We start from the raw sequence: 22,287 nt of genomic DNA, 5'->3' as shown, positions 1-22,287 counted from the left end.
AGGAACTGGCTTTTTAAATTTGAATATTAAAATTTTTAGTAGCATATAATAATTGTACATAGTAATGAGTTTTGTTATGACTTTTTTTGTTTATTTGGTTTTGAGGCAGGGTGACATGGCCGCAGATTTTCCATAAAACCGAAACTGGCCTTGGACTGGCCTTGATCTTCCTGCCCACACCTTCCAAGTACTGGGCTTGCAGGCATTCACCACCTTAAGGGCAAATTTTGTTGTTTGCTTCTTGATTGCTTTTTGAGAGGGAGCAACTAGATTGCCCAAACTGGTTTGAATAGAATTTATAATCCTCCTGCTTTGGTCTCCTGAATTCTGGGATTACAGGTATATCCCACATCAATGGCTCTCATGACATTTTTTTGTGTATGTATAACATACTTTGGTGTATTGACATCTCTCCCAATTAGTGTTAGTTACTTTTATATAGTGACTACTATATTTGTCAGTATAGGTCTGGAATTCTTGTCATGCTTACAGAATATTCTTGGGTATTTGTTTGGGATTGTGTGGGTGTGGGTGTGTGATTTTGTTTGTTTGTTTGTTTTTGAGACAGGGTCTTACTGTATAGCCCAGACTATCTTTAAATTCTCTTCCCTCACCTTCCAAATGCTGTGGTTACAGGTGGGCACCACCATGCCAGGTTTAACATTCTGATATTCCCCTTAGGAAAGAAAGTCTTTTCATCCTGTTCTGCAGTCTTCCAAATCCACATTACAGACCACCAAGGGCATCAATGCATAGGAAATGAAGTTCAGATTCCTTCTGTCCTTGTCCAGAAGACTTTCTGTATAGATATCAGGGTTTTTTCAATTTACATTTATTTAGTGTGTATGTGTGCGTATGGGAGGATGGCATGTGAGTAGTGGTTAAAGGACAATTTGCTAAAGTCGGTTCCCTCCTTCCACCATGTGGGCTCAATTTTTTTTTCAAGGATAAAAAGCAAGATTTTGCTGGTGTGACTGAAACATGCCTATAATCCCAGCATTTAGGAGATTGAGGCAGGAAGATCAGTAGTTTAAAGTCATCTTTGGCTACATAGTGAGTTGAGTTTGAGGCTGTTCTGGGCTATGTGAGATTCTGTCTCAACAAACAACAACAACAATAATAATAATATTAAAAACCTTTTAATCCCAGCACTGGGGAGGCAGAAGAAGGTGGATCTCTGTGAGATCAAGGCCAGCCTGGTCCACATAGTGAGTTCCAAGCCAGCTGTGGCTACAGGGAGACCCTATCTCAAAAAAAAAAATAAATAAACAAGAAAATAACTCCAAGATTATTGTCAGGGATGGAGGTGGGATATGCCACTTGTCTAAGGGCACAGACAATATGGATGTTTGTTCATGAGTTAATATGCACCAATAAACTTAATACGTCTCTTAGTAAACACAAACACACATATTCACCATTAAGTTCTTTTAATATGTGCTCTTTGACAAAGCCAAATGGGGGGAGCTGTAGAAATTAACCAATGTGTTAGCTGGGCATGGTGGCGCAGGCAGATCTTTGTGAGTTCAAGGCCAGCCTGGTCTACATAGTGAGTTCCAGCTCAGTTGAGGCTATAGGGAGACCCTGTCTCCAAAAAAAACTAAAAAAAAAGAAGAAAAGAAAAAGAAATTAACCAATGTGGCTCATATTTAAGGATAACTAATTAATTGTGGAGAGAACCAATAGGTTCCTCTAACCAACATACAAGATCCCTAAGTTCCAGGGTATGCCAGAGTTACAAGAAAAGAGGCCAAGGCTGGGCATTGGTGGTGCATGCCCATATTTCCAGCACTTGGAAAGCTGAGTCAAAAGGATTGCCAAAAGTTCGAGGTCAGTCTGGGCTATATAGCAAGACTTTTATTTTATTTTTATGTTTTTATTTTTTGTTTAGTAACTTTAGTTTTTGTGTATCAGTATATTGCCTGCAAGTGGATAAGTGCATTGGTGTTGTGCGATGCCTGTGGAGGTAAGGGTGTTGGATTTCCTTGGAACTAGAAGGACAGTTGTTAGCCACCATGGGCATGCTGGGAATTGAATCTGGGTCCTCTGCAAGAGCAGCAGTACTCTTAACCTCTGAGCCATATCTCCAGCCCTATGGTGGTTTGAATGAAAATGTCCCCCATAGGCTCCAAGTATTTGGACATTTTGTCCCCAGATGATGATGTTGTTTTGGAAGGTCTTAGAAGGTGTGGCTATCCTGGAGGAAGCATGCCACTGGGCGTGGACTTAGAGAGTTCTTAAGCCTTGCCGGATCTCCAGTTGCCCTCTTGTTTCCTGTGCCTGCTGGAAGATGTAGAGCTTAGCTTCTGCTCCTCCTCCAGCCACCTCTGCCTCCATGCCTCCCTGCCAGCCAAGACAGACTATAATTCCCCTGGAACCTTAAACTCAAATAAACTCTTCTGTCTGTAAATTGCTTTGGTTAGTGTTTCTATCCTAGCAACAGAAAAGTGACTAAAGTGACAGTAATTGGTACCAGAAGTGGGGTGTTGCTGTGAAGAACCTGACCATGTGGAGTTTTGGAGGAATGTGGGAGACTTTGGAAGTTTGGGCTAGAAAAGTGGTTGATTGCTGTAAGCAGAGCTTAACAGGCCATGAAAGAAAGGCCTCTGGAAGAAAGTAGTGCTGAGAACAATGTAGTTCCAGAGGGAAATAAGGACTTAAGCAGCACCTGGGATATTTTGGCAAAGAGTCTGGCTGGAGTCTACCCTCGACCTAAAAGTTTGCTTGAGGCTAAGTTGAAAATCAATGGACTAATTTCTCTGGTGGAAGAAATTTCAAGACAGCCTAATGTAGAAATGGTGGTGTGGCTATTAATGGTGACTATTATACAGATTTACAGTGAAAAAGAAAATGGGGCAGAAAGAAATACTGTTTGAATTGAAAAAGAGCATTAGGAAGATAAATGTTGGAGCCCTGGCATGTGCTGGAGAGGATCCCTTTTATAAGGAGATTAAAGTGATTAAGGAGGGGGCCTAGATTTGTACTTAAACAATGGAGAGAGTGCCTCCAGGGCAAGACCACACCCAGCTAAGCCTCCAACTTGTGAAAGCAAAATGCTGCAGGAACCACTGAAGAGAAAAGCTTCTAAAATGGATAAAGCAGGCTGGAGTCCATCCCAAACTTGCAGTCAAACTTGGCATTGTCATTCACATGGTGCTGGCTTTAGAGGCATGAAAGTTGCAAAAGTGAAGGAGTCATCAGTTCTTCCTCCATTGTTTCACAGAGCGACTGAGGCCAAGCGGCATGCAGCAGGGGTGCTTCTGCCTAGAGAAGTCCCAGATAGGCCATTGCATGAAGCTGTGAAGGTGAAGCCTGGTTGGCAATGAAGACCCCAAGAAGACATTAGTGATGCCAGAGCTGTGAGGCATCTGAAAAGAAGACCTGTATACAGGGAGTGGTATCACCCCAAGAGAGAAATGTGTGTTGCACACAGCAAAGCTGGAGAGGCTGAGCCGTCTAAGCCCTTTGGAAGTAAAAGTCCCAGAAGTTGGATGTGGAGCTACTGGATTTGGTGTTTGCCCTGCTGGTTTTCGGTCTTGTTTTGGTCTGGTATTTCCTTTTTATGCCTCCATTCCTCTCTTTTGGGATGGTCATGTGTCGGTTCCACTGTATGTTGGGAGTATGTAATTTGGCTTACAGTTAAGATATTTACCCGAGTCTCAGAAGAGACTTTGGACTGTGGGCTTTTGAATAGTATTGAGACTGATAATGACTATGGGGACTTTTAAAGTTGAACTAAATGCATTTTGTATTTTATATGGTCATGAGCCTATTGGGGCCAGGAGTGGAATGTGGTGGTTTGAATGACAATGTCTCCCATAGGCTCTAAGTATTTGGATATTTTGTCCCTAGATGATGGTGCTATTTTGGGAGGTCTTAGAAGGTGTGGCTATCCTGGAGGAAGCATGCCACTGGGGTGGGCTTAGAGAGTTCTTAAGCCTTGCTGGATCTCCAGTTGCTCTCTTGTTTCCTGTGCCTGCTGGAAGATGTAGAGCTTAGCTTCTGCTCCTTCTCCAGCCACCTCTACCGCCATGCCTTCCTGCTGTGATGGACTGTAATTCCCCTGGAACCATAAGCTCAAATAAACTTCCTTCTATAAATTGCTTTGGTCAGTGTGTCTATCACAGCAACAGAAAAGTGACTAATACAAGCCCCTAGCAAGACTATTTTGTGGCCAATAAATTACCAGACGGGCATCGGTAACCTTGAGTAAAAGTTTAAGCATAGGAAGGAAGGAAGGAAGGAAGGAAGGAAGGGAGGGAGGGAGGGAGGGAGGGAGGGAGGAAAGGGAGATGGGGGGAAGGAAAGGAAGGAAACAGGTAGCCCAAAGTCCACTCCCTGACCCAATGTTAATGAAAGATCTCATGGCATCTCCTACTATGAGAAGAAGCTGAGGGACTGAAGAAGAATGACTGGATTCATTCATTCTTGGATTGAACCAGAAACAAAATTAGCTGGAGCTCCTGGAGAAGTGGGGATTCTAGATATCCAGTATTCACATAGCTATAGGCGAGGATTGCTACATACAATGCTCCAACATAGCATGGAGGGAACTACCACAGGACTGGTAAAGGGGATGGCTGCACCAGTCTGAACTTGTAGAATATTTGTTCAATCTTGGCTTCTAGAGCATTCTGCCAGGATAATCAGTATATAAGGAGAAGTCCAGAGATGCCTATGAAATGACTGTCTTCAACCCTCCTTTACTCCCATGTGAGACTGATAGATGACTTATCTGGTGAAAGACAGATAAATTTAGAAAAGGGAAGACTTGCTCCTAATAAGGGGTGGAATCCAGGAAGGCTACCAGGAAGTAACACTTAATACAAGAAGACTGGTGAAGAAGGCAAGGGCACACCAAGGAGAAGGAACAGCATAAAGGCTTAGAGGTAGGCATATGACAGAGTGTGTCCAGGATTCTAGAAATTCATTGTGAACCTGGGATGGACAGAGGGAAACAGGAGCAGTGGAAAGGCAGGCTAGGGCAGATCCTACAGTCCTGAATGCATTCTTGTAGCCACAACTCAGCTCCAAAGACATCCTTTTTCTTGAAGGTGTTCCTACCCTTTTCCTTACCAAGAGACATTGCCCATATGTTCATCCAGCTGTCCCAGCGCCTGTACCCTCAGCTCTCTGATGCATATGTCTTGGTCTGTAGGCCCTCTGTCTGTTCCTGAGGGTGCTCTCATTCCCCAACAGAGGATGCACTCATTCCCTCAGTCTCTCAGCTCTGCATTCTGGGGGTCCCTGCATGATATGCAGGAAGGATTTCCTTTTCTACTCACAACCTTCCAAACCCCTGCCTGTCCTTATCCCTTCTCAGGAAAGAGACAAGGAACATCTAGACATGGTCCAACTTGTTACTGGAGTGTAAACAACAACAATAACAACTTAGCCACAAGCTATTTGGCTCCTTACCACTCTACACCTCACCTTCTTCTTCCCTATGGGAGTTTCAGAATGCACTTGGGTACCTCCCCTGTCTTCCCTTCCTCCCTAATTCCTATGGTCCTATAAGGATTTGGGCCCCTCCATATTTTTTTGGGTACACCAAGAGAACTCTCTAAATGTGAGGCAAGGAAGCCCAGTCCTGTGCCTCCTGGAAACACTGAATCAGAAATGTTGAGATGGGAGTTGCTGCCCTGCTTACACCCAAGTGGAGGAAACTTGGTGGCTAACATGACTCCTGCTTCACTAAAAGTAGCTTGTGGGTTTCCTCTTCTCCCTCAATAAGGTGCCTGCCTCTTCATCTCTAGTCTTGCTTTTCTCACACGCATTTATGTCTGGCATCCCTGTATGGAAGGCTTTACATCATGGCTCGGGATCATTGCAAGCTCACAAGGAGTCACAGTGGAGGAGCACACTGCAGACACACTTAAAGGAGTCAGTCACATGGCAACAGGTCCACCTAGACTCAAGAACCTTCTTTCTGAGGCACATCCCTCCCCTGAGGTCTTGATGCTGTCCTTGCTTTGCCTCAGCAGTTGCCCTAGTTCCAGTGTCTCCAGTCTCTGTCCCCTGAGCTAGGGCAAAGGTCAGCAAACTACAGTCCACAGGCCAACTCCTGCATCTGCCTATCTTTGGGAACATAAAGTTCACAGGAAAACCACCACACTCACTTGTTCACATACTGCCCATGGCTGCTTTCTACAGCCATGACCTGTCGGAGCTGACAGATTGCAGTAGGGAACACGTGACTGGCAAAAGCCTGGTACATTCACTACCTGGCTCTTTACAACAGAAATTTTGCCATGCACCTATGCTGTAGGCAGTTTTAGACATTGATATCTGAGAAAAAAATCACTGGAACAAAAGAAAGATAATTGAGATGGACCTGGTATGGTACCTATACCTATAATCCCAGCACTATTGGGAAGCAGAGGCAAGAGGAGAGTTTGAGGTCAGCCTGGGGTACATAGTGAGTTCCAGGCCAGCCTGAGTTATATAGCAAGACCATATCTCAAAAGAAACAATGACAAACCCCTCCAGCTTCTTGGATGTTTTCCTCCCCTCACTTGTCCGCTTCCATTCTTGTGCCTTTTACTTTTTTCTTTCTTTTTTTTTTTTTTCTTTGTGTTTTTGAGACAGGGTCTCCCTGTAGCCCCCAGTTGGCCTAGAACTCACTATGTAAATCAGGCTGGCCTTCAACCCACAGAGCTCCACCTGCCTCTGCCTCCTGAGCACTGGGATTCAAGGCATACACCACCTCACCCGGCCTGCCTTTTTCTTTCTTAATATGCTGTTTCTATATCATGTCTAACTTAAAAAGCATGACTTTTTTTCTGTCTCCTGGCAGCAGCTGGGATTTTCACCTAAACTGTACTATATTTTTTCATAAACTAATAAAATTGTCCTTGAGCTTAAACGACAATAACCCCCCCCCCCAAAAAAAAAAAAACCAGGAAGGACAAAAAGGAAAGGAACAGGTGTTCTGCTTACTTTCTATTGTGATGAAACATTCTCACCAAAACCAGTTTAGGGAGGAAAAGGTTTATTTCAGGTTACAGCACAGTCCTTCTTGGAGGGAAATCAGGGCAGGAGCTCAAGCAGGAGCCTGGAGGCAGGAGCTGAAGCAGAGACCATGAAGGAACTGTGCTTTCTGACTTGCTTCAAGTGCTGAGCCTGCTTTTTTTTTTTTTTTTTTTTTTTTTGGGGGGTTTTTTTTTTTTTTTTTTTTTTTTTGAGAGAGGGTCTTCTTGTTAGCCCCAGCTGGCCTGGAACTCTCTATGAAGACCAGGCTGGGCTCTAACTCACAAGCAGATCCAGAGATCCGTCTGCCTCTACCTCCCCAGTGCTGTGCTGGGATTAAAGGTGAGCAACACCACGCCTGGCACTCAGCCTGCTTTCTTTTTTTTTTGAGACAGGGTCTCCCTGTAGCTCCAGCTGTCCTGGAACTCACTGTATACCAGGCTGGCCTTGAACTCAGAGATCTGCCTGCCTCTGCCTCCCAAGTGCATGGGCCACCACGCCCTGCTCAGCCTGCTTTCTTATACAACTTGGGACCACCTGCCCAGGAGTGGCACCACTCACAATAGGCTGGACCCTCCCACATCACTCAGCAATCAAAAAATTGCCTCACAGACATACCCACAAGCCAACTGATAAAGGAAATTCTCCAACCCAGCTTCCGCCTTCCCAGGTGTGGGAAGTTGACAAATGGAGCTATCCAGCACAGTGGGGGAAGGAGGAAGGAGAAAGCAGACAGGAAAGCAAGACAACAGGCCACTGAGATGACTCAGAACTAACAGAAGGACATAGCCCAGACTGTGCTACGTTTCAAATCTCCCCTCAACTTCTCCCGAAACTTTCCACGATACTAGTCTTTGCGCCCTAGCCCTTTGTGTCCTACTCATTTATTTTAACTTAAGTTAACATACTAATTGTGTATATTTATGTATACAACATGGTAATCACATGTTTACAATGAACAATGATCAGTTAAAGATAAATATGGGGCTGGAGAGATGCCTCAGCAGTTAAGAGCACTGACTACTCTTGCAGAGGACCTGGGTTTGATTCCCAGCACCCACATGGCAGCTACAAACTGTCCTTAACTCCAGTTCCAGGGGAATCCGAAGCCCCCTTCTGATCTCCATGGCATTGCACAACACCAGTGCCGACACCGAAGCCCTCACATACACACAGGCAATACACTCATACACATAAAAAATAGAAATTATAAATAAATTTTTTTTTTGGCTTTTTGAGACAGGGTCTCCCTATAGCCCCAGCTGTCCTGGAACTCACTATGCAGACCAGGCTGGCCTTGAACTCACAGAGATCCACCCGCCTCTGCCTCCCAAGTGCTGGGACTAAAGGCATGCACCACCACGCCCGGCATAAATAAAATATTTTTTGAAAAAGGATAATTAATATGTCTTCTACTCTTTCTCTAGTTCTTCATAAACTATATAAATTATCATGAACTGTAATTCCCTTACCATGTTGAGCAACATTAGGACTAGTTCCTCCTAGGTAGGTATACCTGTTATTCATTGATCCTGTATTTTTTTTTGTCTCCTCTCCTAATATGTATTCTCTAGTAACCACTATTCTACTCTCTTGTACTTTGAGACCAAATTTTTCAGCATCACATATAAAAGAGAATGTACATCTGTCCTTCTATGTCTGGCATGATTCATTCACCTATTCATTCACAAAGTTTTTTTATTACATTTAATTTGTGTGTGTGTGTGCGTGTGTGTGTTGTACATACATGTGCCACCATACGCATATGGAAGCCAGAAGACAACTTTCAGGAATCACTTCTCCACCATGTGGGTCCCAGGGATTAAACTCAGGTCATTAGGCATGGCAGCTGGCATCATTACCCAGTAAGTCATCTTGCCAGCCCACTCACCCATTTGTAAATCATGTGATCTGGCTTCTGATCTCAATTCCTGCTGAAATAGTTCCTTCTAAGACACCCACAGCTTTCCATGGCCACCTTACCTCCATCACACTTGACCTCTCTTTAGCATTTGTTGTTAACTGCTTCAATCTTAAACTATCCATGGTTATTGGGAGACTAGTCTCTCCTGAATTGCTTCCTCTCTCCAGCTACCACTCAGCTCCCTTCCTGCAGGTCCTCTTTCTTCTCTTGTGGCCTAAGTATACACATTCTGCAAGAATTTGTCTTTAGTTCTCTTATCCATCTTTTTTTTGTCTTTCTGAGACAGAGTCTCCCTGTAGCCCCAGCTGTCCTGGAACTCACTATGTAGACCAGGCTGGCCTCGAGCTCACAAAGATCTGCCTGCCTCTGCCTCCCAAGTGCTGGCATTAAAGGCATGCACCACCACGCCTGGCTTCCATCTATATTTTAACTGGTCAAGATCATCACGTACTTGATTTTTTAAAATTATTTATTTATTTATTTCTTATGAGTGTTTTTGCCTGTATGTACGTGAGCACACCACATTGTACAATGTCTATGAAGGCCAAGAAGGTGTTGGATCCCCTGGAACTGGAGTTATGGATAGTTGTTAGCTGACATGAGGGTGTTGGGAACTGAACCCAGGTCCTCTGCAAGAGCAGCCAGTGCTCTTAACTGCTGAGCCGTCTCTCCAGTCTCACATGCATGATTTTGACAGTCACTTTTGTCTGGTTTTTTTTTTGTGTGTGTGTGTGTGTCTTTTTGAGACAGGGTCTCCCTGTAGCCCCAGCTGTTCTGGAACTCACCATGTAGACCACACTGGCCTTGAACTCACAGAGATCCAACTGCCTCTGCCTCTCGAGTGCTGGGATTAAAGGTGTGCACCACCACGCCCGGCTTCAGATTTCTAACAGAAGACTTTGATTCCTCAGATCTGTATCTTAGCAGCCAAACAAATTCTCTTTGTCTAAGATCATCCCCATGTCTCTCTGTACCTCTGCCCTCACCTATCCCCTTGGGCTCTTTCTCCATCTGCCATTTAATTGTTGTTATCCCAAGAGAGCTGCCTTTGACTGTTCTGTCTTTGGTGGCAATTTCATCCATGCTTACAGTTTCACCAGTCATCTGTTCATGAATCGCTGCCAAATCTATATTTCTGCATGGGTTTCCTGTTGCCTTCTGACACTCCCAAACAGATGTGTGAGGTGAACAGCTGTTGATTTTGCTTGACTAGATTCCATACCCCCTCTGGCAGCTGCACTTTACTTTTGCTTTCGTGAGATACCTATTCTTTACTTTCAGTCCACATGAGACTGACCTCATCTGTCCCTTCAGGGGCAATTACACAACTGAGATGTATTAGTGGTCTATTGCTGCTGGGTCACAAATTAGTCCAAACTTAATGGCTTAGAACAACACATATTTCTTTTTCTTACAGTTTCTGTAGCTCAGGAATCTGGGCAAGACTTAGCTGGGTCTTCTGATCATGGTTTCTCATAAGGCCACAATCAAAGTATCTTTCGTGGCTGGAGTTCTATGTGGGAAGGATCTATTTCCAAGCTCACTTTCATAGTTGTTGCAAGATTCAGTTCCTCTAGGGATAATGGACCAAGAGCCTCTGTTTCATGGTGTTGTTAGCTTAAGTTCCTTGCAATGTGGGGCTCTCCAACATGGAAGCTTGCATCATCCAAGGCTACAAGAAAGAGAGCCTGCTGGCAAGATGAAAGCCACAACCTTTGGTAACCTAATCATGGAAGTGACACCCCCTCAATATTGACAGCCTATTGCTTAGAAATAAGTTACTCAAGAGGAGGGGATTATACAAGGGCCTGGGTGCTAGGAGACAGCATTACTGTGGGCCATCCTAAAGACTGTCAACAACACAAGACTTAGCTAATCAAATCATAATAACCAATTTCAGAATGAGTATCCAATCAGAGTCAATCATAATTTTGGCTTGAAATGTTTTTTGGAATCTTTGGGAAGATGGAATTGCCAGGCTTGTTATGTTGTTGTGTTAATAGAAGGTAAACTTGAAACTGTTGTTGACCATAACTGTTGGCAAGTGTGGGAAAATCTGCCTAAAATAACAATGTAGTAGATGTGAAAAGCAGAGGTGATGGAAACGGGACATGATAGAGCCATGCCTACAGCTGAACTGCTCAAGTTCTTTGTTATTGTATTACTCTTTGTTGCTGTGATAAAACACCTAAACCAAACGTGACTTAGGGAAGAGTTTATTTTGGCCGGTGGTTCTAGAGGGAGAGTCCATAATGGTGGGAGGGGCATGGCAGCAGGCCAGAAGGAAAAGCTGAGAGATCATGTCTTCAGCTGCAAACATAAAACAGAGACAGAACTGGAAGTGGGGTGAGGCTATGCTCAAAACCTTCCCCCTTCCAGTGATGTGCTTCTTCCAGCAAGTCTCCATCTCCTAAAGGTTCCATGACCTCCTCAGACAGTGATACCAACTGGGAACCAAGTGTTCAGATAGCTAAGCCGACAAATGACATTTCTCATTCAAACCACCACAGTTTTGTAAGTCAAGTTCCCTCTTCATCTTCTTTTTTAATATTTATTTATAATTATTTTTTGAGACAAGGTCTCATGTAGCCCACACTTGCCTCAGACTTGCTTTTTAGCTGAGGGTGACATTGAACTTCTGACTCTCATCGACCCCCTAATGCTTGGATCACAGGTGTGATCAGTGCTGTAAATGAAGGTCGGAGATTTGTGCATGCTAGGCTAGCATTCTACCAACTCAGCTACATCCTTACCTGGAATTCCCTCTTATGTTAGATTCAGCTGAATTCTGTCACCTATAACCAGTAGATTCCCGAGGGATAAAATATCTCAGACACTTTGGGGTCCATTTACTAAGATTTACCTTCTCCCCTGCAAGAACCTGCTTTTCTTCACCTTTTTAAAAAATTATTTTTATTTTATGTATATGAGTGTATTGCCTGCATGTATGTGAGTGCACCCATGTTGTTCAATGCTGCGGAGGTCAGAAGAGGGCTTAGATTCTCCTGGAACTGGAGTTAAGGACAGTTTGTAGCTGCCATGTGGGTGCTGGGAATCAAACCCAGGTCCTCTGCAAGAGCAGTCAGTGCTCTTAACCGCTGAGCCATCCATCTCTCCAGCCCCCTGTTTTTCTTCTTTAGTTCCATTTCACAGTAATATGTAACAACTTTCCTTTGACTGAAAACTTGAGTCAACTTTACCTGTCCTTATCTGCAGTAGACATTAGAATAATCCATGCAAACTGGAGAGATGCAATAACTTTTGGAGAGGCCTCCTGATTTACAGAGATGTGGAAACCTCTGCTGTGACCTAATGAAACATAATCTCTTTTATTTATTTATTTATATTTTTATGTATGAATAAACATACTGTGCATGCACGATCCCACTTTTTACTTTTTTTGTCTTTTTGGTCTCCCTGTAGCCCCAGTTGGCCTGGAACTCACTATGTAGGCCAGGCTGGTCTCAAACTCACAGAGATCCGCCTGTCTCTGCCTCTCCGTGCTGGGATTAAAGGCATGCACCCAGCTATGTATGAGCAATTTTCTTGCATGTATGTTGTGTACCTGTACATGCAATGCCCGTGGAGGCCAGAAGAAGGCATCAGATCCCCTGGAACTGGAGTTACAGATGGTCGTGAGCTGCTATGTGGGTGCTGAGAACTGAACCTGGCTTCTCTGCAAGAGCAGACAGTGCTCTTAACTGCTGAGCCATCTCTCCAGCCCATGAAACACAATCTTAACTACAGCAAACAAGGTATTCAGCTTTTCCTCCAAGCCATTATACTCTTATAGAACTTCTTTTTTTTTTTTTTTTTTTCTTTTGGTCTTTTTGAGACAGGGTCTCCCTGTAGCTCCAGCTGCCTGGAGCTCACTCTGTAGACCAGGCTAGCCTCGAACTCACAGAGGATCCGCCTGCCTCTGCCTCCCTGTGCTGGAATTAAAGGTGTGCAACACCACGCCCAGCTCAGAACTTCTTTTTTAAAATTAAATTTTATTTATTCATTTAATTATTTATTTTGTGTGTACTTCTGTGTTCATGTATCTGTGTGGGCACACACATGTCATGAGCATGTGTGAGTCAGAGATTCTTCTTCTCTACTTAGTAGGTTCCGGAGATTGAATTCAGGTCCTCAGGATTGGCAGCAGGCACCTTTACCATCTTGCTCACTCTCCTACAGAACTTCCTGATGTGGGTCACATGATTCAGAGGATAAAAACTAGGTTTCAAACATACAACAGAACACCACAAGCTAGGTGTGGTGATGTGCACCTGGAATCCTAACACTGAAGAGGCGGAGGCAGAAGGATCAGAAGTTCAAGCTCTTCCTCAGCGGAGTACTGAAGTTAACACTACAAGAGACCCTGGTAGTCCCTTCAAAACAACAAAACAAAAAAAAGCCCATTACTTGTGGTTCAGACAGCATTTGAGTTTGGATTGATCAAACTACTTTTTCTGTTTCTAGACAGAGTAAAAGAAGTTGTATAGTTTGAGAGTGGATCATAATCTTTTTATGCCTTTTCCTGTAGGGTTACACTATAATTCCAATCCTCTCTTTTCCTTTGCTATGCCGCTCAGACATACTCTCTACTCCCTGATAGCTTAATAGCATCTTGGGCTTTGTGCTGTCTTTTCAGTAATCTTCCTTCCAGCCCTTACTCCATTAGACCACAAGTCTACAACAAAAACCTCTCACCATTAGTCTGTCCAAAGCAGGATGGCCTCCTAGTGCATAGACGAAGCTTCTTAGTCATCTGGGTCATAGACTATGTATTTATTTTTATTTTATGTGCATGAGTGTTTTGCCTGCATACATGCAAATACACCCACGTTGTACAATGTTCAAGGATGTCAGAAGGTGTTGGATCCCCCAGAACTGGAGTTATGGACAGTTGTTAGGTGCCGTGTAGGTGCTGGGCTCCTCTGCAAGAGCAGCCAGTGCTCTTATCCACTGATCCATCTTTCCAGCTCCTGATGGACTCTTTCTTTTCTTTTTTTTTTAAGAAGTTGGTGAAAGCTATGTGAAACTCTTTCTAGAAAAATCTGTATTTGGTCTTATGGTATGCATTTCAAGGGGATTGTGGAGATTATTTACATTCCACTCCCCGACACACTTTCTCATCTCCTTTCAGGCTGGAAAGTCCCTAGGAGGTTACATTCCAAACTTCTTAGCATGGCTTTCGAGGCTTTCCAAACCTACCCTGACCTGCCTTCCTAGCTGTGACTCCCATCATGCACAGTTATAGTTATTTTATGTCTGATTCCCCTCTAGACAAAGAACAGAAATTAGGCCTTCATTTTCCCTTGTCACATCTCCTTAGATGGAATGAAGATTCTTCCTGAGCAGTAATCAAAATGCTCAGCTTTGCACTAGGTACATTGTTAGTTGGAGGCTAGATAAATATTTCCAGCACAACACTGTAGTCAACTAACACAGCTACCATTTCCTATGCTCCAAATCTATATTTTGGAGGAGTTATGATTTCAAAACTTTGGGGGGGGGATAGGGCCCTGCTACGTAGTCCAGACTAGCCTCAAACTCATGGCAATCCTGTCTTAGCCTCTAGAGGGCTAGGATTATGGGCATGTACCACAAATATCCTGCTTCAAAGCTTTTAATTTTAGCAGTCTCTGTGATTAATATTGTTAATACCACAGGACCTAGAATCAGGAGACCAACCTCCAGGCATGTCCGTGAGGGAGTATCTACATTTGGTTGAAGTGGGAAGATCCACCCTTAGTATGGGTGGACCATTCTATAGGCTGGGGACCTGGACTGGATAAAAAGTGAAAAAGAGCTGAGCACCAGCATTCATCTGACTGTGGATGTGATGTGGCCAGCTGCCTTAACTTCTTGTCACTATGCCTTTGCTACCAAGATGGACTGTACTCTTCAGTTGTGAGCCAAAATAAAGCCTTCCTTCCGTAAGTTGCTTTTGTCAGATATTTTGCCACAAAATGAGAAAAGGTACTAACACACACCACCATAGACCAAACACTGTGCCATTGTAGTTTAGAAAACATGGGTCCCCAGTGGTGGACTTCTACATATATCAGTTATCAATACGGCGAATCTCTTTCTGTAGCTGAACACTTTGATCCTAGAGAAACTGGTCTGGCTGGTGATGATTAGAAAATTTCACGGATTTCATGTTGTATCCCTGAGCCAACCTCAACCCTGTAGACAAATCAGGGAAGGAAACTCTCCCATGTGACTCCAAAATGAACATTCTGAGAAAGTCTCAGCTAGGAGAAAAATCACAATTCCTTGGCCATATTTCAATCCCTTCCTTACCTGCCATGAAACAGAAAAAGTGTCTATTTGAAAATCATGGGTTCTATTACAAAGGAAAGGTTAATTGAGCAGACCGAGGGAGAAGGTGATACCATTGGGGAAGTGGTTTGACAGGAAAACTCACTTTGCAGAACCAGAGAAATCTCTTTGAACTCATGCCCCCACTCACTGCTTTTTTTCTATGGAGTCATGGTGAGCAGCCAGAGTCCCTCGATGGTAGAAGAGTCAGATAGAACACTTCAAAGCCCAGCTACTGGAGTCAGGTGGCTGTAGATTCAAACACATCTTTAGATCCCTCCCTCTCTCCCTTCCTCCTCCATCTTACCTTCTCTTTGTTCTTTTATAAAGTGAGAAAAACATAACCTACGGTGAAAAAAAAAAGTTATATAACAGAACTTATCTTAATCTTTTTATTTGTTTGCGGCAGAGTGCCTGTCTCACATATACTAAATCCTGGGTTAGATCCCCAGCACTGCATAAATTAAGTGAGGGAGTACACATCAGTAATCCTAACACTTTGGAAGTGGAAGCAGGAGGATTAGAAGTTCAAGGCCAGCCTCCTCAGCTACAAAATGAGTCTGGGAGGTACGAGAATCTGTCTCAAAACAATAAACCTCACAAAACTTGGTACCCTAGGGGCTAGAGAGGTGGTTCAGTGGTTAGGAGCACTTGCTTTTGTAGAGGACTGGCTGCATGGTGACATGGTGGATGGTACCATGACAGGAGAAAGTGTGAGAGGGAGAAATCACATGAAGAGACAAAAAGCCAAAGAGAGTCAGAGGCAAGTTTTCTCTTTTGCAACCCCTCGCTCTTGTAAGAACTGATATGTTGACGCACTGCAAAAGGCCAGTATTCATCTGGTTTGTTTGTTTGAGACAAGTTCTTGCTATGTACCATAGGCTAGCCTCAAACTCACAATGCTACCGCCTCAGCCCAACCCCTCCTCCAAGTATTGTGATTATAGGCATGAGCCACCATACCTAGCTAGGCCAGTATTAATTATTAGTAAGAGTGGCATTCCCAGTCACCTAACCACCTTCTGCTAGGTCCCATCTCTTAAAAATCCAACCACTTCTACCAACTCCAACTTTTTATTTGTTTGTTATTTTGTTTGTTTGAGACAGAGTCTCATATAGCCTAAGTTGGCCTATGAACTTGCTCTGTAGCTGACTCTCCTGCTTCCCTCTCCCAAGGGTTGGGAGAATAGCCTTGAACTCTCCTGAGTGATGTGATTGTAGAATGAGAACTCTGCTTTGTAATTTGTTTTTGTTTCTTGAGATAGGGTCTTACTGTGTACTCAGTCTAGTCTCAAATTCACTCTTGGCTTAAGCTGGCCTTAAACACCCAATTCTCCTGCTTCTGCACCCTCCCACCCCACCCCATATCATGCTGGGATTATAGGTGAGCACCACCACACTGGACTATTTACTAAGCATTTATAGGAATAAGTGGTACTGAAGAAGCCAGATTTGGTGTGACTTAGGTTCACAGAGGACTTCCTAGGACTGAGGATAACATTTGTCTAGCATGAGGCCTTAGGTTGAACCCCCAACATTAGAAAAAAACTTTAAAAGATTATTTATTTGTATTTTATGTGTATGAGTGTTTTGCCTGTATGTATGTAAGTCTACCACATGCATGAAATGCCCACAGAGGTCAGATCCCCTGGAACTGGAGTTATGGCTGGTTGCTAGCCACTATGTGGCTGGTGGGAACTGAACCCAGGTCCTCTGTAAGAGCAGCCAGTGCTCTTAACTGCTAAGCCATCTCTCCAGCCCTCCTTTTGTTTTTTATTGAGACAAGGTCTCCCTGTACCTCCAGCTGGCCTGGAATCCATTATGTAGTCCAGCTTAGCTTGGAACTCATAGACATCTGCCTGTCTCTGCCCTCTGAGTGCTGGGATAAACAGGTTCACCACCATGCCCAGAAAAACCCTTGGTTTTAAAAAAGAGTTTATGCCAGGCATGGTGGCAAACGCCTGTAGTCCCAGCACATGGAAGGCAGAGGCAGGTGGATCTTTGAGAGTTCGAGGCCAACCTGGTCTACATAGTGAGTTTCAGGACACCTGGGGCTATAAGGAGACCCTGTCTCAAAAAGACAAAAAAAAAAAAGAGTTTATTAGTGGTTGGAATGAAAATATAAATATTCATATACTCGTGATTTTACTATTACTGATTTTACAAGGCTGTATCTATGCAGTGCAGGAGACTTCTCTTTTGTGGAAAGAGCAGAAAACTTGTTGGGGAACAGGGCTTTTCCCTGGATGCAGACATTTAAGTATTTAAGTGGACAGAAAGGCTTTTCTTCTTCCTCTTTGTTTTGCTTTAAGCAATACCTATCCAAGTGCCAACTTGTAAGGTGCCAGATTTTGTATTTGGAACTAAGGATAATGACAAAAAGGATGGTCCTGCTTTCTGGGAGTTTTTCAAAATTATTTCAGCAGAGGAGCAAATTTTTATGTGGCCAGTCCTGACCGCATCCTATAAAGGAGCCCCTGGGACTCTAGGAAATCGGCTGAGTTGAAAGATCAGAGCTTTATGGCCAAGGAATTGGGGTCGCAGGGTTGGCAGCCTGCAAAGCTGAGATAGTGAAATGAGACGCTTGACTCTCACGCTGTAGCCTGGAACAGGGCAAGAAAGAGGCGACTGAACCCACACCACTGCGGCTGGCAGAAGCATCCTTAGCCGCTGGGTCTGTCGCCTACATCCTCTGTTCAGGCCCTGACCTAGCGCCCTCAGGGTTGGTATCTGGTCCCAGGCTGGAGGTCTAATGCAGCTTTTGACTCCTCCACTGACTTAGAAGAGAGGCGATGAGGAGGAGATCCCTGTGGGACTTCGAAGCAGAAATGCTCAGCCACAAACCCATCTAGCCAGCTCTCAAAGCGGAGCTGGTGAGCTGGGCACAGAGGTGGGCTTGATAGCAGGAGCAGTTGAGATCCTGGGATCCCCAACTAGCAGAACCCCATGTAAACACCGTCTCCAGTTTTCCCAGTGGGATGACCCTGGACGAATGATTTCTTAGAAGTTCCTTTTCATTTGTAAGTGTGGTAAAAACAATGTGAAGCCACAGACTTATTGCAAAATGTCAGCAAAATACAGAAAATGAAGTCCAGTGTAAAGCCCAGTTGAAAGGGAGTTTGGCATGGGAAGTGGGGAGAGAGCCCAATATGAGTTCTCCGGGTTTGGAGAGAAAGGAGCAGAAGGCTAGGATCTGAGCCTGGGCACGCCCACATTTAAAATTTTTTGGGAGGATTAAATATTGGGCTAAAATGCTTTTTGTTCTGTGGAGCAAATCTGTGGTCACTCAAGGAGAAACGGAGTGTTGTGGGGGATGGGGCCGGTGAGGCCAGCCTGTCACTTCCGGGTGATGGATGAGCCTATTTCAAAGCTTGTAATTAGTGATGATGGCTTGTGAGGGGTGGGGGGGCATGGGGGGGCTTCCTTCATGCTCAAGAGGCCCTCCTCTGGGGCTGGGGCTGGGATGCAGTTTGCCCCTTAAACTCTGGCACAGATTTCCAGACAATGGTGTGCATGTGCTTTTGTACAAGTGTGTGTGAACACAGGTATATATTTGTGATTCTTGTATCCATGTATGTGTGTTCATGTATGTACATGTGTGTGGCATGTACTTACAGGTGTATGCGTGGGCATGTGTGTGTGGGCATGTGTGTCACTTGAAGAGACTCAAAGAAATCTGGCCCATCTCAGTTATTCAGAGAGCAGGCCCTATTCTGAAAGCAGAAGGACAAGAGTTCTAAAAGCATTTGTGGGAGCTGCACCTGTGGGCCCTGGTATGGAAAATATGGATCTCTTGTTTTCTCAATATTTCTTCCAGCTGGCCTGTAACTTGGTATGTAGAAGGCTGGCTTTGATCTCACAGAGATCTGTCTGCCTCTGCCTCCCAGGTGCTAGGATTCAAGGCATGTGCCACCACATCCATCTTGTGCAGGGCTTTTGAGTGTAATTTCAACCAGGACTTAAAAGAAAGAATATCAATACCTTCTCAAAGACAAAATTACCATGGGAAAAATGGAATCTTGTGTACTGAGCACAAGTTCTGGAGTTAGACACTGGCGTCTACTTCTAGCCACACTATCAGTTGAGACACTTTAAATAAGTAGATTAGATTAATAAAGGCTTCATTTTTTTCATTTAGAAAAAAAGGCGATAATAGCCTGGTGCTACTTGTATATTATGTAAATTTTAATGGCATAAATTTGAAAGACTGCAAATCTCCCTCAATTAAAAAAATCATCAACAGTTGCATAATTTCAAATTGGTGGCTAAGGGGATTGTAAACTATACTTAGAATTATTGCTACTGACAGAACCACTTGAGCTGGCAACAGTAAATAACTGCCATCAACTCATCTTGTATGAATTGAGCTGTTGTTTAAGCCATCATAAATTCTGACAGCGACATTAGTGACAGATGCGATGTGATTTTAACATTCAACATAATCATTTAAGATATTTTCTCATCCTGGATTGGCTTTATCTCAGAGTTCATTAAATGAGGGTGTTAGTGCCAAAAGACAATCTCCAAAATCAATAACTTTGTAATGGAAATTACAGATGATGATTTAAAAAAGCTATTGAAAAGCCCAAATGGGGCTGGAGGGATGGATCAGCAGGTTAAGAGCACTTATCAGAGGGCTAGAGTTTGGATGCCAGCACCCACTTTGGGTGGCCCACAAAGACTTGTAATTCCAGCTCCAAGAGAGCTGATGCCCCCTTCTGGTCTCCATGGACGTGGACACACACACACACACACACACACACACACATACACACACACACACAAATAAATTAAATCTTTAAAGAAATTTTAGCTGAGGTAGCCATTCTAGCAATTTAATTTAGCAGGGACTATTCTGCAAAATGTTAGCAAGTTTATTATTTAGCAAATAAAAACAGAATGAAGTTTAAAAGTATTCTACAACGGCTGAAGAGTCCTCTCCCTAGTTCCTACAGTTATTCCTCTGGAAAGTAAAAAAAAAGGTATTTATTGCTTTTATTTTATGTGTATAAGTATTTTGCCTGCATCTATGAGTGCACCAGTACATGCAATGCCTGTGGAGGCCAGAAGAGGGCATTGTAGCCCTTGAAACTGTAGTTACAGACAGTTTTTAGCTGTCATGTGGGTGCTGGGAATCGAACCCCAGTCCTCTGCAAGAGCTGCCAGTGCTCTTAGCTGCTGAGCCATCTCTCCAGCCCTTCCTCTGGAAATTGCACTGTCAAATCATTTAAGTTTTGAATCATCCAACGTTTTAGCAATAAGCCCTTTTCTTTTTTAAAAAAAAATATTTTATTTATTTTATGTGTATGCATGTATTGCCTGCATGTAGGTAAGTGCACCCATGTCGTGCAATGCCCGTTGAAGACAGAAGAGGTTGTCGGAGCCCTTGGAACTTGAGTTACAGACAGTTAACTGCTATGTGGGTGCTGGGATTCGAACCCGGGTCTTCTGCAAGAGCAGCCAGTATTCTTAACCACTGAGCCATCTCTCCAGCCCCCAATTAGCCCTTTTCATAAAGAGTGATCTCCCTTCAAGTGAAAGGACATAATCAGAACTTAGGTTCTCCAGAGAAACAGAATCAGGGCTGGAGTTGTAGCTCAGCAGAGCCACTTGCTCACATGATTATGGAGGCTGAGAAGTCCCATGACAGGCCATCGGTAAGCTAGATGATCAGGGAAGCTGATGGCACAGCACAGTCCAAGTTCAAAGGTCTGAGAACAGGCTTTCTTGCCTGTAGTGTGCCTCTCAATCAGAGACCAAATCTGAGAACTGGGAACTGGGGGTGAAAGTACTAGATTCTAAAGCCCTCAGCTGGTCGGATGGTGCACAGCCACACCAAGGCTAGATCATCCACTGTGGCCCACTGTATTCACATGCCAGTCTCCTTTGGAAACATCCTCACAGACACACCAAAAATGCCATCTGCCAGGCTGGCACCAAAAATTGATCACTGCCAGCACCAGGCTTCATAGAATGGCAAGCAAGGGCTTACTTAGTGTTCAGTAGTTGTTGATGCCACTGTGTTTACCAACATGGCTTGGGGCAAGGCATTTGTAGGCACCAGGATGGTTCTGACATAACACATGGCTCTAGTCTGAAGGCCTCAAGGGTCTAGGCAGAACCTAAAGGTATTGATACAGAATTGATATAAACTGTAAACTTTGCAAAGTTGTTTGTTTGTTGCTGGGCTGGGGGTGAAACTCAGGGCTTTTTTGCATTGGCATTCTACACAAGAGCTCTGCTACTGAGCCATACCCCCAGTCCAGGAATGAAAGCTTAAATCCACATTGGGCAGCTAAAGGGTCTGGAGCTACTGTTTTCAGCAGCACATATAGTAAAATCAGAACTATATTGAAGAGATTAGCATGGCCGTATGCAAAGATGTCATGCAAATTCCCAGGGTGTTTCATGTTAGAAAGAAGAGAGGGGGAGAAGGAGGAAAGGAGTCTGTAACTACAAACTGTTAAGGGCAGTGTTCAAGAGGCTATGCGAGACAAAGCTTCCACAGCGCCATCATGTGGCAGAAAGGCTAACTGCACTGGAACGCTATCACTGATCCATCACTGTTCTTGATTAGAATTTAACACAGGTCGGGGACAGGAGGCAGATCACTGGAACTAGATTTGCTCACATACAAGACTGTTTATCCTAGAGCAGGATTTCAGGGGAGAGCTCTTAGGAATGCATGTCTAAGTGTTTTCCTCTGTGGCCTCATTGTCTGTGTTCTGCCTGCATGTATTAAGTGTACAACATGCATGCAGTGCCCACTGGTGCCAGAAAAGGGCGTCAGATCCCCTGAAACTGGAGTTACAGATGGTTGTTAGCTGCCACTTGGGTGTTGGGAACTGAACCTCGGTCCTCTGCAAGAGTATCCAGTGCTTTTAACTGCTGAGCCACCTCTCCAACTCTAGTCCTGTCCTACTGAAGAGATGTGTGGAAGTGGAAGAATTGGGAGTTGTTAAGTATGCCACAGAGATAGCAAAAGAAGAAAAATAAAGTCATATGCAAGCAATTTAAACTGCATGTAATGAAATTGGACTCTAATATTATAATGATACAGACAAAAATCTTAATTTTAATTAT

At 43.9% G+C, this 22,287-nt stretch overlaps 1 long non-coding RNA gene across 1 annotated transcript in view; it reads left to right on the top strand.

The window, feature by feature from the left end:
* Nucleotides 1-4,848: 4,848 nt before the first annotated feature.
* LOC115070892 overlaps nt 4,849-22,287 on the top strand; it is a 25,040-nt gene continuing 7,601 nt past the window's right edge. Inside the window, exon 1 of the long non-coding RNA XR_003849995.1 lies at nt 4,849-4,889. This is a non-coding gene — a long non-coding RNA (uncharacterized LOC115070892). The remainder of the gene's footprint in view (nt 4,890-22,287) is intronic.

Source organism: Nannospalax galili, unplaced genomic scaffold (assembly GCF_000622305.1).
Source record: "Nannospalax galili isolate Female #2095 unplaced genomic scaffold, S.galili_v1.0 scaffold337, whole genome shotgun sequence".
Taxonomy (NCBI): Eukaryota; Metazoa; Chordata; class Mammalia; order Rodentia; family Spalacidae; genus Nannospalax; species Nannospalax galili.
The sequence above is the reverse complement of the archived record's forward strand: the minus strand, read 5'-3'. Positions and strand labels throughout refer to the sequence as shown.